Below are 18,765 nucleotides of genomic sequence, written 5' to 3'. Positions count from 1 at the left end.
TTTCCCTCAATTAAGTAAAATTAACTGGTAGTAATCTCATTACTGTTCAGAGGACTTGCATTAGTTATTATATTTCTGACAGTAGCTACTATCCAAAAGCAAAAAATGTATGGAGGTTCAGCATCCTGAAGTTGTAAAGTGTATAAAATAAATGAAAGCTCTTTGCTTGCATTAGACATTTGTTCAGAATATGACGATCTGTAGAAGAAATATTTTGAACATGTAACCTAACTCTATACATAAGAGTTAGAATATGGACACCAAGTTTTGTCCCCATATTTCTTAAACTTTCTAGCTCAAAAACTTTCCACATGAACTGAGCCATACCCCTAGTTCTGTGCCTTTCTACACGCAATGAGATAAAATGTCTCTTTTTATGCCAACTGCTTATTTTCTTTTTGTTAATTTAGTTATTCATCTTTGAATACTTTCCAATATGTAGGGACTAACAGAGGATGTGCAGACATAATTGTATATTAGTTTCATTTATTCATCTTTGCAATGCATTACTGTTCAATCCTGTTAAGTAATAGCTTCAAGACATTAGCCATGAATTTCCATGATTCAGTTGATTATTGTTCCACTCATAATGTTAAAAGTCATAAATTATATCACTGTATGGGCAATCAAATTCTAAGCACCAACATCTCATCTTTAAGCCAAACATCAAGAGACTTGAGCTGGAGAAATTTTGTTACTTGGTCCAATACAATTTCGAGTGCTGCTTTGATGAAGGTACCAGTTTTTCAATCAGATGCGGAATGAAGCCCTGACTATTTCCAAGTTGAAATGGAAGCTTGCCTGGTACTATTTCAAAGAGCAAGGAAACTATCTTTGTTATAATGACAAATATACAGAATTTCCTTGTACTAACACCATGAAAACTGTTGACTTGTTGTTTCTTGCTAGTGGAATCTTGCTGTGGTTCCAATAGCACGACAGTGACTACATCTCAGATCATTTTATTGGTGAATAAACTCTTCTCGGGCTTCCAGCCGGGTACAGGTATTGATAATAACCGACGTTTTGATGACAAACTCCATCATCTTCATCAGGGATGTCAAAGGTAAAATATAAATGGAAACGTTTCTGTTTTGAAACCCTTGGGCATTTTTTCCACCTTAGCTCTTGGGACTGCAAATATGCATGACAAATGATGTCATAACATATTCCTGTTGTGAATCCATTCCCCTTTTAATCTAGAACTACCTATAGTACTCCATATTCCACTCAGCTTCCTACATTTGCTTATATCTTTGTATTACGGGCAAACCCCATCAATTTCTCTGAAGTTTTCAACCTGAATCAGTGATGTAAATGGTGAATGGTAATGACCTAAGAGTGTCCATTAGTAGCATGTTCCCTATCAGATCAATTCCCATTAAAATTCAATTCTGCCTATGTGGACACTGAATGGAATATTCCCCACTAAACCCTCATGTTGGTGTACAAGTTTATTTTAATGAAAGAAAATGAACATTCATCTCCTCAAGCCTGTTCTATCATTTCAATTAAATAAACGGTCCTTTGTTTCCCAAATCCATCCCCCATATCATCATGGCTAATGGCTGCTTCCTTATTGAAATGGACTAATTGCTTCACAATTTTAATTTAATAAAAAATGCAGTTTATTTGGATGATAGATTGATGGAATAGACTCTGAAGAGGTGTTTCATGACTTCTTATCTAAATAACCTTGCTTCAGTTTTGTTTTGTACCCTCTCCTAAACTTACCTATCAGTGTCTTTTTACGTCTCTACAGAGCTTCTACTTTCTCAATTAATTTTTCCAAAGTCTTAAAATTTTCTAACACCACCCTTCAAAATACTTGTTCTGATTGGCTCATAGTTTGTGCAGTTTCTTATAGTTAACACTTTGTTAAAGTTTCCATGAAAAATCAAAAAAAAAACAAAGCCAGCCTAACTACTGATCTCCTCAATTTGGAAATTTCTTCAACTAATCAAACAAGTTAGCAAGAGATGGCTTCCTTTCTGAGTACTCATCCTGAGATTCTCTAATAACAGTCTTGCTGCCAAGTGTATTCCTAATGAACCCTTCCACAGTTTGCCTAAGAAATACACACAAAGTGATGGGGAAGCTCAGCAGATCAGACGGGATCTATAGAGGGAAATGAGCAGTTAATGTTTCAGGCTGAGACCATTTTGTATGTGTGCTTAAGATTTTCGGCATCTGCACAATTTCTTGTGCTCAGCAGTTTGCCTGAACTGTACTCGTAGGCCTGTAGTTTCTTGGCTTTGAGCTTCTTGTCTTGTTATATATCTCTTTGTATGTGCCTCTCGCTAGTATACGCGTTCAGTCCAAAACCCAATAAGCTGGATCTTCTTTTGATTCTATTTCAAAGTTTGAAATATCTCAAACTTGGTAGCTAAGACATTGATTTTGATGTCGACTATGTGGATTTTAACGAACATAGAGCATTACAGCACAGGAACAGGACCTACATCCCACAATGCTTGTGATGAATTCAGTGCCAAATTAAACTTATTTTTTTCTGCCATCCTCCAAGAGGACCACAACCTTGTCTTAGGGATTGGAGGCTTGCATGCCTCAATGACCAGAGAGCTATGTAGGCTGGAGTCAAGGCCTTGTGTTTGACTCTTGGTAAGGTCACCCGTGACAAACAGGTCAAAAGGTCGAGGCCAGACAGTGGTCCACCAGTTCGCCGGGTTCAGGAGTTCAGTGCAGAGCTAACAACCCTGATGGGTCAAAAAAGGTTGTTACTGAAATAGCAGTGAGGAATCCTATATTTGTGTGTGACCGTGGTTTTGAGTCTCCACCTGGGATACCCATGGCTGGCGGTAGTGGAAACCGAGAGGAAGCTACTGGCATGATGAAGGAAGCCCTGAACACCACCGAGATGGATTGGCCGCGTAATGAGAGGAGAGGCCAACTCCATCATCAAGACAGCACTTTATTTGAGCCCTAAAGGGTGGGGGAAACGTGGGAGACCGAAGACAACTTGGTGCCATATTGTAGAGGCAGAAATGAACCACATCTGAGGCAAAACGGAGAAGGTGGCCAAGGACAGACAAAGATGGAGGACCTTCATTGCTTCCCTAAAGGCCAGCAGCCTAACAAGCATTAACTAACTTTTCTGCTGTATGTGATCCATACCTCTCCATCTCCTGCATAAATCATAAATCTGTAGTAAAGCCTCTTAAATACTACCAGTGTATCTGCCTCCACAACCATCCATGATAGCCTATTCAAGGCTCTTATGTTCTGTGAGTAAAAACGGTATTGCCCCATGTTTCTCTTTACTACTTTATCTTCTCGCTATACATTCCTGTCCTCTGGCACTTGATACTTCTATCCTGAAAAAAAGATACTGACGGTCTACCCTTTCTATGCCTCTTCTCAATTTATAATCTTCTATCAGGTCTTCCTAAAGCTTCCAATGCTCCTGAGCAAACAACCCAAGCTTATCTAACCTCTCCTTGTAGCCTTCTAATCCAGGCAACGTCCTGGTAAATCTCATGTATATACTTTCTACATCTCTCCATCCTTCCAGTAATTGGGCAACAAGAATTGTGCACATACTCCAAGCAACATGACTCTGGACTCTTATAATCACTGCCCTGACAAATGAAGCCAAGCACAGCATACACCTTCTTTACCAGCCTGTCACTTGGATGATGATGGGAAAACTGTGCAGGAAAGTTTTTAAAGCCATTGCTTTGGGGGCATTTCCACTCTCTTGACCTCAGAAGTCCAGGTCCAGTGGTGTGAACAAGCATCACAAACTGGGGTCGTCCTTGGTTACAGTGGATCACCATGACATCTTCTGTGCCTTGTCATGCCCTTCACTCTCCAAGGAGTTTTGCAATCCCTATCTCACTGGGATATGAGGCCACTGGCTAGTCTCACCTGTATAGCCAACCTGTCGAAGCCCTGTACCGGAGGTGTGCCTGCAGTCGAAAGCAAACAGCTACTTGGAGCCACAGGTGAGGGCTGAGTGTCCGGTGGGGAACAAAGGTAAGTGAGCTGCCCCAGAATGGACACCACAAGCCCCTTCACCAGAGGTACTACCCCTCCTTGGACTCCATATCACAAGCAACAGGAATCTCAACACTGATTACTGCAGAGCATCACTGCTGTTTGTAAGGCTTTTAACATGGTCCCATATGGCTGATTGGACAAAGATGGAAAAAGGTCATGGGATCCAAAACAGAATAGAAGTTGTATCCAAGGACAAAGGTGACTCAGTGGGATGAACAAATGGTAATTGTTAATGGGTGCTTTGATTTAAGACCTTACATCATGTTTTGGAATCTGAAATCCTGTTAATACTGTAAGCAGAGCTTTGTTTTTCGCAGTATATGACGAATCTCCTTGGTTGAAATTTAAGAGCACAATAAAAAGTTTGCAGATTATACAAAAAAATGATAGTGTGGTTGACAGAGAGAAAGCTATTGATGGCAAAAGAACACAAATGATTGGACCAATGGTGAAAAAAATGCCAAATGGAATTCAGTCAGGAGAACTATGAAATAATTCCTTTGAGGAGATGTATTAAGGTAAAAGAATGTACTACAGAATCAGAGTCAGGTTTATTATCACCGGCATGTGATGTGAAATTTCTTGACTTAGCAGCAGCAGTTCAATGCAAAACATAATCTAGCAGAGAGAGAGAAAATAATAATAATAAATAAACAGGTAAATCAATTATGTATATTGAATAGATTATTTAAAAATGTGCAGAAACAGAAATACTGTATATTAAAAAAAGTAAGGTAGTGTCCAAAGCTTCAAAGTCCATTCAGGAATCAGATGGCAGAGGGGAAGAAGCTGTTCCTGAATCGCTGAGCGTGTGCCTTCAGGTTTCTGTACCTCCTACCTGATGGTAACAGTGAGAAAAAAACAGCATGCCCTGGGTGCTGCAGGTCTTTAATAATGGACACTGCCTTTCTGAGACACCGCTCCCTGAAGATGTCCTGGGTACTTTGTAGGCTAGTGCCCAAGATGGAGCTGACTAAATTTACAACCTTCTGCAGCTTCTTTTGGTCCTGTGCAGTAGCCCCTCCATACCAGGTATAAGAAGTTTATACTAAGAAGTAGTATACTAAAAATTTTAGAAGAACTGCTTGATCTTCTGATCATAGAACATTAAAGGGACATTGTGGTGATTAAGAAAAGAGTTTTTTTCCTTTATTAGCAACAATAATTAAACCACAGATTGTGTATTGTGCATAGTTTCAGTCACCCCATTGAGGTAAAGAAGAGATTGCCCTGCTCAGCAGATATATGAAGATATTGCTAGGACAGTAGAATATTAGTGATGAAGGATTTCATAATCTGGGTTTGTTTTCAATGGATTGTAGAAAGGAAACTTAATTTATAAAGAAACAAGAGGGAGTAAAGTGGGAAAATCCCCTGCTTTCAGCAAAAGGGTCAAAATGCCAGAGAGCCTGATTTTGAAGTAAAAGTAAAGGGAGATAACGAAAAAAAAAAAATCACCTAGAGGATGGCAGGGATCTAGAACTCATCGACTAAAATGAAGCTCTTTTTATATTTTAGAAATATGAAGCTGAAGCATCGTGACCTGCAAGGCTATGGACCAAGTGCCGGAAATAGGGTTTGACTGGGTACCCTTACTTTGATTAGCACAGACTGGGCCAAATACTATGCTGTGTGGTTAATTTTCAATGGCTTTGACCATATTCTAATCAGCCATATTTCTACATGCATTTTGACACTTGAAACTTTGCAATCAGTTTTATATTAATGATAATTAATATCCATCTTCAGTATCGAAAGCTGATGAAAAGTAGCCGTTTAAAACCTTTACCACATCCTGTGGATTAACGAGATCTGTGGTGCAGTGAGTTATCTCATGATATTTTCACTTCTCAGCACTAAGTCTGAATCCAGGTCAAACTAAAGTGATAAGAAATGTCTTATACCTGCTGCAGAGAGAAGTGGACATCCAGATTTAATTTCACGAACAAAATCAATATTACTTTTAATCATTTTAATTACTTTTAATTATTTTTAAATTTGTTTAATTTAACATGAAATTCTTCATGTATTTTTGAAATAAGTTACACTGTAGTAAAATACCACGGATGCTTTTGTTAAGCAATTAAACTCCACAAATTATGTTGTATTTTGGATTACTCTAAAGAAACAGCACGAGAATTTTAACAGCAGATATTTGATAAAAATCAAAGAACTCCACATGATAGTTTGGGGGTGAATACAATAAATGCATGCCTTACACTGAAGTAGCATCTGAAAATGACTAGGGTTCACCTTGGAAGCATTGAACCTTTTTTTGCATCCCCTGTCTTTATAAACATTCGCATTTCTATTTTAAAATGTGCATACTGCCTACACCAGATCTGGGGATACATACTGTGGGAGCACAGCAAAAGCTCAGGTTGGAAAATATTGCAGCAACTTGAGCATTTTAGTGACCAATATTTTAAAAGTTGCGCATAAGCAACACAAATGGAAAACAGTGTTAGCATTTATCACAGTTGTCAATTCATGCACAGAATGTCATTTAACCAACATTTATAAATACTACAATATATTGGCAAGACTCTCATGCACAGTGACAAATGGTAGAAATACTCAGTCAGTGGATGCTAAGTGTGCATTTTGAGAAGAATAGCCTGTTGTATTGGTTTTACATTTTCAATCCTTTCTGCTATTTCCGATTCACCTTTCTCCTTCATTCTTCTACTTTAATCTTCTTTCTTCTCCCTGTCCCAACCAATCAACTGTTCTTTCTTCCCTCTCTGCCTCCTTGCATTGATTCCATGTCCTTTGATCATCTAATATTTCCCACCAGTGCAACTTTCTCCTCGAAAATCTGCTTCCACATCTTCTAGGCCCCCTTCCTCACTCTGCTCCAATAACCTGCAACCGTGTTCATGTCTGTGTTCTCACCCTCTTCCAATCAGCAACAATGCGAGTGGTATCGATGGAGTGAAAGGTGGTGCCAGTGTGGAATGAGCTGCAGGAAGAAACAGTAGTTGTTGGTTCAGTCATAACATTTAAGAGAGGTTTGGCTAGGTACATGGATGAGAGACGTATAGTGGCTATGTTCTGGGTGCAGGTTAATGGGACTGGGCAGAAAACCTGGCTGGAATGGACTAGATGCACCGACAGACCCATTTTCGTGTTGTAGTGCGCTATGATTCTAACCTGATTTAAGAGGAGCAGTTATCAACCAGGAGAAACTGAACCACAAGGGATAGGCTCCATTAGGCCAATACTGAGCTGCATTATTGAATGGCAGCACTCAACCCATCATTGGCCAGGGACCAAGATATCCAGAACATTGGGCTTGACGATCTAACCTCTTACCAAATGTCAGCAAGATTGAGGAGCTGATTATTGACTTCAGGAGGAGGAAACCAGAGGTCCATGAGCCAGCGCTCATCGGAGGATCAGAGGTGGAGAGGGTCAGCAACTTTAAATTCCTCGGTTATAATTTCAGAGGACCTGGGCCCAGTATATAAGTGCACTTATGAAGAAAGCACAGCAGCACCTGTACTTCCTTAGAAGTTTGCAGTTTTGGCATGACATCTAAACCTTTGACAGATCTCTGTAGATATTTGGTGGAGAATTTATTGAGAATTTATTGAATTTATTGAGAATTTATTGCATCACAGCCTGCTGTGGAAACACCAATGCCCTTGAATGGAAAATCCTTCAAAGAGTAGTGAATAAGGCCCAGTCCATCACTGGTGAAGCCCTCTCCAGCACTGAGCATACCTGCGCAGAGTATTTTCATAGGAAAGCAGCATCCATCATCAATAGTTCCATTTAATATCAAAGTGACCTATGCAATTTACATCTTGAAATTCTTGTTCTTCCCAGACATCCACAAAACAGAAGAGTGCCCCAAAGAATGACAGTTAAATATGTTAGGACCCCAAAGCCCCACTACTCCCTCCTCCATACACAGGCAGCAGCAAAGAAGTGACCCTCGTCCACCCCCTCCCACTTCTGCAGAAGAAGCATCAGCACCCTCCTCCCACCAAGCCCCCAATAAAGATCATGAGCTGCAGTACACCAAAAACAAATCGTTCACCCGCCAATTTGACATGTCACAGGCTCTCCCTCTCCCTAATAAAGGGAAAACGAGTTGCCCGTTTCACAGCAAGGGAGACATAACAAAACAACCAACTGGTGTACAGTGTTAAAAGGGAACCCCCCCCCCCACCACCCAGGTCATGCTCTCTTCTCACTGCTACCATCAGGAAGAAGATACAGGAGCCTCAGGATTCACACCACCAGGTTCAGGAACCATTATCACCCCTCAACCATCAGGCTCTTGAACCAAAGGAGATGACTTTACTCTACTTGCTCCACCACTGATATGTTCCCATAACCCGTGGTTTCACTTTCAAGGACTCTTGATTTCATGTTCTTGGTATTTATTGCTTATTTATTATTATTTCTTGTTTTTGTATTTGCAGTTTGTTGTGTTTTGCACCATGGTTATATGCCTAGTTAGTGCAGACTTTCATTGACTCTATTATCCTAAAATGGATTTATTGAGTATGCCGCAAGAAAATGAATAAATTTACTTTGAACTTTGGTTCAACATGGTAGGGATTTGCAATTCATATACATTGTTGCAAAGGGCCAGGATGATAATTAAGTATCCCAAACACATACAGACCTACATTCTTTTCATGGTCACAATTATACACAGTATTAACTGCTTCGCTGTACATATATCCAGTAATTAGGAATGTGTTTTGTGATATTAGCAGGGTGGTGTCTGTTTAAGGATGCAATAATCAGACTATCCTCAAATTGCACACTGTCTCCAATGACTGAGTACCTGTACCACTTTGTACTCTGCAATGCCCCATGAGAGTCACACTTCACACAGATGGGATCATAACTTTTTCTTCTATGAATACATTTGAAACTCCATCCAAACTAAACCAAAGTGTACAGAGTAGAAGTGTACCAGATAATCCTGTGTCCCATGTCAATACATAAAGCACGTCCCTCACATGGGATAGAACTGATAGTTCGGATAGATTCGTGCTTTCTTAAAAAAATTCTTGCATTAAAACTTCTACAACAGCAGGGGAGGGAAACTATTCAGTTAAACTGAGTTCCAAAGTATGTTAAACTAAATTTGCTGTAGAAAATGAGGAAAGGATTTGAAATATAGACATTTATTGCTACTATTAATTTAAGCACACATGACCTGGTGGTTGAATGAAGAATAATACATGAATTGCAAAGGATGATAATTACATTTGAATATCTCAGTATGTTACTACAGTGAGTTACCAACACTCATATTCAAATAAGGTGTTGGGTGCATTGTGTGATTTGCACCGTTAGAAAAGTATAGTTTTGAGTTTATGTGCGGGCCTCAGGGCGTGTTGGAGGCAGATTGCACGTTTCCTGTGGTTTTATCACGTGCCAATGTGGAGTTAAATACGGCAAAGTGACGGTTAAGATCCTATTTGCAGTGAGAGAGGCAATGGAGTGGTAAGAACCTTCTGCGAGGCCGAGAAACTGGGCATAACATCCTGGTATAATGTTTCTGCGTTTGTTAAAAATCTGTTAAGATGCAATATTTTACAGAAAATTGTAATTATACGAACTGTAGTGTTGTGGATATACAATTGTTAAAATAGTTTAATAACTCGCGTTATGTATCAATTTCGGGTAAAATGGTTTGTTGCTTGGTATTTTCGTTGATTATTTATTAAGACTACTATCGGTGGCGTTAGTTAATCGAATTCCATCGCCTGGGATTTATGTGTTATCTTTCTGGTTATAAATTAGATTTACATTGCAACGGTCTAAAAGCCTCGACCGCCGCGGATGGACGCTCCTGTAGTCAAAGCCAAACTGAATTAACAAGTCGGTTTCTGATCAGCGAACCTTTGAGTTCTGCCTTTCCTCGCAGCTCGGGTCTGCTGGCTAGAGGCCGATGGCCCTTCAGTTCGGGGTTGACTGGGCTCCTGGGCGGTTGGCGGTGAATTGTCTCTCGCCCATGTTTTATAGACTTGTTTAACCAATTTGATAAGGTCGCCGAAAGAAGTATTTATATAGTTTATCCCGCGTAACTCGGAAGTGTTACAGGTGCAAGTGCACTTGGAGTTGGTTGGACTTTGCAAGTGCGCGCGGAATGTACCGTCCCCGTTATGGGGTGTGTTGGGAAAACAGTTAATCGAAGTGGAAATGCATCCTCTTTGTACAATTAAAACGGGCATTAGACAATATTTCAATGTAGAATATGTGGAAGTGCAAAGCAGAAGTCCGGGCGGCGCTGGAGAGAAGAGGAAGAGGACCTTTGATAGACAGTGCAGTCATCCATAAAGTAGAAAGCACTACTAAACCATTCAACCCAGTGTAGTGTTTCCTACTTTATGGATGAGTGCACTGTGAGCTTCTGAGAGAAGACCTGCAAAGACACTTCAAGAATTTTGAAGACTTTGGAATTGATGGCACATTTTCTTTCAGTGTACCATGCTGACTTTTAACCAATTTTATGTATTTTGTACTTATTTGAATTAAACAAAACTTGGATTCTACCTTCGGCTTTAATTAGCAAACAGGCGTTAGAGTAAAATGTGCGTTGCTACTGTGCTGATGTCTTGTGTGAATTTTTTTCGGCGGGGGGATTGGTATTATCTTTGGTCGACAAACGTCCTCTGGGGGGTGGGGCACCTCCATGTGTTTAGATTCAAGGGTTTAATACAACCAGCGGGATGAACTCGGGGAATCGAGCAGCATCGGTGGTAGGAAAGAAATTATGTACGTTTCGGGTTGAATCCCTGATCCGTATTCCGGTATCTACAGTCTTTTGTATGATTGAATGATATAGTATTCTTATACCGGCCATCCTGGGTATAGTTCGGCAAAAGGGGAATTAATCTATTTCGTGGAAAAGTCGTGAAATGTATGACTTTCTCTTTTAATTATCTCCGGCCACTCTGAGTTGGGATCCCACCCTATTTAGGGCGCGAAGCCCTGGTTAAGTTAGTTCACAGGGCACTCGGTGTCTATGGGAAGGGATCGGCTGGATCCATACCTAGCGTTTCATTTGGGGTTCAGCTTGGCAGAAGCTGTTGGCCAGTCCAGCAGGAAGTGACTGGGTTGGGGGACAAGGCCCTGAGGGAGAACGCGCGCACACACTCATTAAATGCACAGCACGTGGTAAAGGGTCCGAGTCCGGAGCATTGGGGGCGACCTCAATAAAGAACCTACTGGGCCAGCGCCAGCCCGTGAGTCCTGCCTAATGAGCGGAGGGTATAGTGTCACATTGACTGGGAATACTGGATGAGTTCGGCGTGCGTGCAAAGGTGAGAAGGAATTAAGGGAGACACCAGACACCACGGCGACGTGACCTCAGCGGCTTGAGCAGTATTTGTGGAAGCAGCTGGGACTTCGATCCGAAACGTCGACTGTCCCTTTCCTCCCAGATTCTGTTCGACCCGGTGAGTTCATCCACCTGATATTTCATTGCGTGCAGAATTAAGGAAGGTTTATCCTGCATCTATCCCGGAAGTGCTGGGGGGAAGGCAGTATGTTTTTTCGCTGTGGGAATAGACACAAACGGGAGAGAGTTTGATGTCACCCATTTTACAAGCTGAGTTCTATAAATGGCCTCCCTTGGGGCATCCTACGCTCCAGATGTAGAACAAGTCCAACGTCTTGTTTAATATTCTACCCCATCCTCGCTGGCATTTTTTTTGAATTGTTAAATGACTATTCTGCTTATTTATGGATTTATTAACATTTCAACCCAGATTAGTGCAAATACGGGTCCCAGCCCAATTGATTGGCCATCATATGGGTCACTAAATTTCGTGTGGAAGGTTACTGTACCTCTTCTAGCTACTGGTTTACTGGACTTGCAAAGTTCAACATGCAAGCTGTTGCCATCTAGTGCTGTAATGGGTACATTGTCAATAGTTGTTGAGGATTAGATGCTTGTTTTGCGGCAGCGTAAGAAGTACTAGAAATAAAAATGTGGAGAAATGTACAACCGACTGCCAGTCCACTACCACCTGTCTCACCTACGTCTATCCACGTTATTCCCCAAATGTCTTCCCGTGTCGATCTCCCCCCCCCCCTCCCCCTCCCTCCCATTACACGATATTGTTATCTCTGGCATGTTCAAGAAGCTTGATCATGTGGTAGTGTGGCCTGCATGCCTGACTACAAGGCACCATCATGCGATTCATGTGAAAGTCAATTGCGTTTTATTTATAAAGATCAGGTCCAGTATAACTAAGTATTTGTACTAGGCCTTTCGCACGATGTTGGCGACCTTGAATCAATTTGGCCATTCATGATAGATCTGATGTGGCCTGCCTGATCCCTACAATCCTTTCATTCCTTCTAATCCAGTGATTTATCTGTTTCAGATATAGAACAGTAAAGCATAGGTACAAGCCCTTCACTCAGGATATTGTACAAATCTAATAAAATTAATTATGCCTAATTACAAGGATTCCTTCTGCCTGCATATTGATCATATTCCTCAATTTCCACTCCACGAATATGGCTGATGAAAGAAAATATCCACAGCCTATGGTGGCAGTGAGAGAGAGAGAGAGAGAGAGAGAAGGAACCTCTCCCTAAGGCCACAGTTGCTACTCTGAGATGGCGTCTCTCTGGTTCTAAACTCACACACAATGGGAAGTATGCCACACTATCTGCCCTATTAAATTCTCTGTGAGGCTTGCGGGTTTGACTTAATTATTCATTCTTCTAAATGAGCACCAACTCACTGTGTCTTGTATTCCGTTACCGGCGTTATTTGTTTTTGTTATAGATATTGTCTGCCTCACCAAGGAACTCGCTACAGAATTGTTCTTATTTCACCGCTGCAGCCTTTACAATGATGTCCAAGTAATTGGTTCAGAAAGGATGAAACCAGTACATAGTTTATTTGCTTCTCACTGATTGTATGACTGGAGGAACAGGCTTGTAAGATTACATAGGGATGATCATGTGTAAGAGAATAGAAAGCTAGGCAAATCATTTTGTACATATATATATTTCAAGCACAATCTAATCCACACAGCCTGTGTCTAATCAATTTCTCACACCTTTGCTGTCAACCCTTCTCCCTGACTGGACAAGGATAGTATTCTGCAGTCCCCACTTTCCAAATAACCAATATTCAATGGATCCTCCTTCACAATATCTGCCATCTTCCATGAGATTACACCACCAGTTACATCTTCCTTTCACCAGTGCCACCTCTCCCCATTTGCTCTTCCACTGGGACTGTTCCCTGCCAACCACTCTTCTTGTCATGATACGTTTCCATGTAAATATCCTTTTATTTAATTATCCACTCTCATAATTCTGTTGGCAGCCTGCTGCATTCTTCTAATGATATCCACTATAAGCTGCATGAAAAACACCTCATCTTCCTCCTAGGCATATTGCAGCCTAGGTCCCAGTATCTATCTAATTCCACCACTTCTGAGAACTCACTTTTTCTGTAATATTGATCCGTTGACCCTCATCAATTTTTATCAATGCCCTGTAGAAAGGACCCTATCTGGATGTATAAAGGCTTGATATGGCAACTGCCCTGCATGTGACCGCAAGAAACTGCAGAGAGTTTGGATCCAGTTCAGCACATCATAGAAACCAGCCTCCTCTCTGTGATCTCTGTGTTTCTCACTGCATTAGTAAAGCAACCAGGATAATCAAAGACCCCATCCATTACATACATTCCCTCATCTCGTTTGGGCAGAAAATATGAAAGGCTGTAAAACACATACCAGCAGGCTCAAGGTCCGCTTCTACCACACTGTTATAAGACTATTAAATGGTTCCCCAGTGTGATAAGATAGACTCTTGACCCCACTAACTACCTCGTTATGATCTTATACATTATTGTTTACCCAAACTGTACTTTCTCTGTAACACATACAAAATACTGGAGGAACTCAATAGCCCAGGCAGCATCCATGGAAAAAAGTACAGTTGACATTTCAGTTGACTGTGCTTTTTTTTCATAGATGCTGCCTGGCCTGCTAAGTTTCTCCAGCAATTTGTGTATGTTGCTCAGATTTCCAGCATCTGCAGATTTTCTCTTGTTTGTACTTTCTCTGTATAGTTTATTCAGCAAATTTATCTTGTTCTACCACAATGCACTCTATGATAATTTGATCTGTATGAACAGAATTCAAGAAAAGCTTTTCACTCTAACTCAGTACAAGTATCGATAATAAACCAAATCCAGTTCAAATTCCAATTCAAATCTTTCTGTCTCCACATACATTGCCAGGCCTTCTGGGGCCCTCTGTCCCCTCCCCCTCTGCCCCCTACTCTCTTTCCCATGTTTTCTCTAATTTCCGTCACTATTATCTCAACCTATAACTTAATTTCAGATCCAGATTGCGTTCTATCAATGATGCCTCATTGGTTGGATACACAACAACTCTGGCAGTGTTTGCTGTTATTCTCTATGAAGTGAAGCCTAACATTGTGAATGACAGTGGTTCTTCACTCCCAGATAAGCTCAACGCCTTTCATATATACATTGAAATGGGGAATAAAACTACAGCTATGAGGATCCTGGCAGCACTTGGTGACCCTGTGATCTCTGTCTAAGAGCCATCGTTAGATCGTTGCTCAAGAAGGTGAACAGTCGCAAGGCGAAAGGCCCCGATAAGACTTCTGGTAGGGCTCTGAAAGCCTGTGCTAACCAACTGGCGGGTATATTCAAAGACATATTCAATCTTTCATTGCTACAGTTGGAAGTTCCTACCTGCTTCAAAAGAGCAACAATCATACCAGTGCCCATGAAGAGCAGGGTGAAATGCCTTAACGACTTGTCCAACAGCACTCACATTAAGTGATCAAGTACTTTGAGAGGTTGGTTATGGCCAGATCAACTCCTGTCTCAGTGAGGACCGAGACCCAATGCAATTTACCTATCGCCACAATTGGTCTGCAGCAGATGTGATCTCAGTGGCTCTTCATGCGGGCTTGGATCACCTGGGTAATACTAATTCTTATGTCGGGCTGCAGTTTATTGATTGTACCTCAGTGTTTGATATAATCATTCCAACAGCTCTGAGCAAAAAAGCACTAAAACCTAGGTCTCTGTACCTCGCTCTGCAACTGGATCCTCAACTTCGTCACTGGAAGACCTCTGTCTGTGTGGATAGGAAATAATATCTCCACCTCGCTGATACTCAACACTGGCGCACCTCAAGGATGTGTGCTTAGCCCACTGCTCAACTCTATTTACACCAATGACTGTGTGGCTGTGCACAGCTCTAATGCCATCTATAAATTTGCCGATGACATAACTATAGTTGGCAGAATTCCATATGGTGACAAGAAGGCATACAGGAACGAGATAGATCAGCTAATTGAGTGGTGTCACACCAACAACCTTTCACTCAACATCATTAAGACCAAATAATTGACTGTGGACTTCAGAAAGGGTAAGATGAGGGAACACACACCAGTCCTTGCAGAGAGATCAGAAGTGGAAAGAGTGAGCAATTTTAAGCTCCTCGGTGTCAACATCTCTGAGGATTTATCCTAGTCCCAACATATGGATGCAGTTACAAAGAAGGCACGATAGCGGCTATATTTCATTAGGAGTTTGAGGAGATTTGGTATGTCACCAAAGACACTTACATATTTCTACAGGTGTACTGTGGAGAGTATTCTAACTGGCTGCATCAACATCTGGTCTGGGGGTGGGAGTGCATTGCACAGGATCGAAATAAGCCGCAGAAAGTTGTAAACTCAGTCAGCTCTATCATAGGCACTAGTCTCCCCGGTGACATTCATGACATCTTCAAGGAGCAATGCTTCAAAAAGGCAGCACCCATCACTAAGGACTCCCATCATCCAGGACAAGTCAGTCCAGATGGCGCCAGCAAACAACAATCCCTCGGTCGACATCCTCTAGACAGCTCACAAAAAACATCTTTTTTTACTTTTCTTGATGTCAGTTTTCCACCTTAAGTGTGTCTCTGTGATTGATAGAGCCTGCGATGTACAGGTTGGAGATCATTTGTTTGATCCGGCGCTTTGCTACCTCTGAGAAGATTCCGGGAGGTGAGCACGTACTAGGATGGTCTCGATGCAAAGGAACTTTGAGACGGGTCGTGAGCTGCAGTTCAACTCCAATTCACCTTTTAAGGCATTGAGGCGAATGCGGAAGGCGAGAGAAAGTTTCAGCACTACCTGCCTTTTGAATGCTGCCAGAGAAGGAGTCTATGAGCAGCCTATCACTGTGTGACTCACTCGTGTGGTGTCCCTCTCTTTCAATGAATGTCAGTGATAATAGAGGATTGTATCATGGTTCCATGGTTATGGATTGGTCTATTGCATTTATGGACTGTGGATTTTTTCAGACTTATGGTTTTTATACTCTATTTTTTATCACCCATTCCTTTTCCATTTTGTTGTGCGAGGGAAGGGGTTGTTTTTTAGGAGTCAATGTTCCTGTTCCATTCTGTGCAGGAAGGAGTGGTTTTTTTTTGTAATTCAAATTTTTATTATTATTTATTCTTATTTTACAAAGCAGCACAGCATATCATAGAGCAGATACAGCACAGCATATTTATACAGCCATCCCATGACAGGAAAACGTATAAAACTAAGAAACAGAAAAAAACTTCTAATTTAAGTTTAAATTAACATACAACCAATTTTGAGGTGGGGGGGGGTTGTTGATGAACGGTATGCTGTTCTTATTTTTGCGGATGGATTTGATTTTTCTCTCTGAATGACTTTGAGATTGTTTCTTTGTTTCATGGCTATCTGGAGAATAGAAATTTCAGAGATGCCTATGCTTTGATTATAAATGAATCTTTGAAAATGCTCTCTACTCATTTGGGAGGAGGCACGGGTGCCTGAAGCACAAATTCACAATTCAGGAACAAATTCTTTCCCTCTTCATCAGATTTCTGAAAGGACATTGAACTGATGAACACTACCTCGCTACTTTTTTTTGCACTACTTATTTAATTGAACATATATAGATACTATTTAACAGTAAATCACTGTTTTTATTATATATTGCAATGTACTGCTGCCACGTAACAAATTTTACTACATATTCCAGTGATATTAAACATGATTCTGATTTATCTATCCCTCCGCTCTCTCTTTCATTAACTGTCTTTCACTCTTTCCCACTCAGACAGAGGATCCACGACCTGAAATATTGACTTGTCCTTTCTACATATGCTGTCTTAGCAACTGTGTTTAGCTCAGACCAGGCTACTAGAGCACAGTAGAAAAATGGCAAGCAGCGACTTTGCGCTGATATGAGCAAATGCACGGACGCGGGTATCCTAAGGTGTGGGTAGAATTTCGAGTTACTGCTGGTCGGGGTGAGATGTAAGTATTATATCATGTTATTTATTTATCTATTTATTAATTTATTGAGATACAGCGCAGAATAGGCCCTTGCAGCTCTTCAGACCTCACAACTCAGCAATTTCCCCGATATAATGCTAGCCTAATCACAGGACAATTTACAATGATGAATTATCCTACCAACTACTATGTTTTTGGACTGTGGGAGGAAACTGGAGTACTCAGAGGAAACCCATACAATCACGGGGAGAATGTACAAACTCTTCCCAGGCAGTAGCGGTAATTGAACCCAGGTCACCTGTACTATAAAGCATTGTGCTAATCACTGCGCTACTATGCCGCCCCTTATCAGATTGTTGTATGATAAGATGTACACTTGACTTCACAATCTACCTGGCTGTGATCTTGACTTCATTGTTTACCTGCACCGCACTTTCTATGCAGTTTTTACATTTTATTCTGCATTGTTATTGTCTTACCCTGTTCTACCTCAATACACTGTGTAAATGATTTGATTTGTATAAACTGTGTATGCAAGACAGTCTTTTCACTGTATCTTGGTGCATGTGACAATAAAAAGCTAATAAACTAATAAGAAAGGAATACCTTTTTCAGTTGACCAACCAGCTTGCATCTTTTATACTGCACCATCTTTTATACTTTGTACGTCCTTTGTACAAAGGTGTAGGTGAATTGATTGAGGAGATTAACTGTTGTCTCAGCAGCACTCACTCGTCCTGGTAATCCAGTTCAACTTGTTCTTTTTATGTTCACCAGATGCAGAATCATCTCACCGGATTCACACTCCTATTAATGTTTCCATTGAGATGTTCAACACATCTCTCAGACACTCCTGATGAAGGGTTTCGGCCTGAAACGTCGTCACTACCTCCTCCCATAGATGCTGTCTGGCCTGCTGAGTTCTGCCAGCATTTTGTGTTTTTATTTATTTCCAGCATCTGCAGATTCACTCGTGTTGTCTCAGACACTTGTTTGTCTGCATTCCCCATACAAAGGGTTTTCCCTTTATCGTTTGTAAGAGCTTAACAAAACCAAACATATGCTAATAAATGTTTTTGAAATTTACCTGTATGCAAAGGACTTAAGATGAAATTTCCTTCCGTGACAGCTTTGCTCATCTTAATTGTGTCAACTATTTTACTTCAAAGGTCGCCCCTTTGAAAGAACCAAGATTAACTATTTTAATCATTTCTCATAAATTGTGCCATGAAAATTATGATTATTTTCCCTTTCAGGTAGAATAATATCCTTTCTGCAGCAAGGTGACTAAAATTATACACAATGTTGCAGTTGGAGACGGGAATTTGGAGTAACATGAAGATCTTAAATACCATTTTATTTAACCATTGAAAAGATGTAGATATTGGTGGTAGTTCCCATCTATAACCGCATCTCCCCCTTCAAACTTAGGATGGG

The 18,765-nt window shown here is 40.9% G+C and overlaps 1 long non-coding RNA gene across 1 annotated transcript; it reads left to right on the top strand.

Moving 5' to 3' along the window:
• Nucleotides 1-11,211: 11,211 nt before the first annotated feature.
• Nucleotides 11,212-18,364, top strand: LOC140731407 (uncharacterized). The gene is made up of 3 exons (XR_012099808.1): nucleotides 11,212-11,450; nucleotides 17,150-17,349; nucleotides 18,106-18,364. It is a non-coding gene; the product is annotated as an uncharacterized lncRNA (long non-coding RNA).
• The last annotated feature ends 401 nt before the right edge of the window (nucleotides 18,365-18,765 follow it).

Source organism: Hemitrygon akajei, chromosome 8 (genome assembly GCF_048418815.1).
Source record: "Hemitrygon akajei chromosome 8, sHemAka1.3, whole genome shotgun sequence".
Classification (NCBI taxonomy): Eukaryota; Metazoa; Chordata; class Chondrichthyes; order Myliobatiformes; family Dasyatidae; genus Hemitrygon; species Hemitrygon akajei.
The sequence above is the reverse complement of the archived record's forward strand: the minus strand, read 5'-3'. Positions and strand labels throughout refer to the sequence as shown.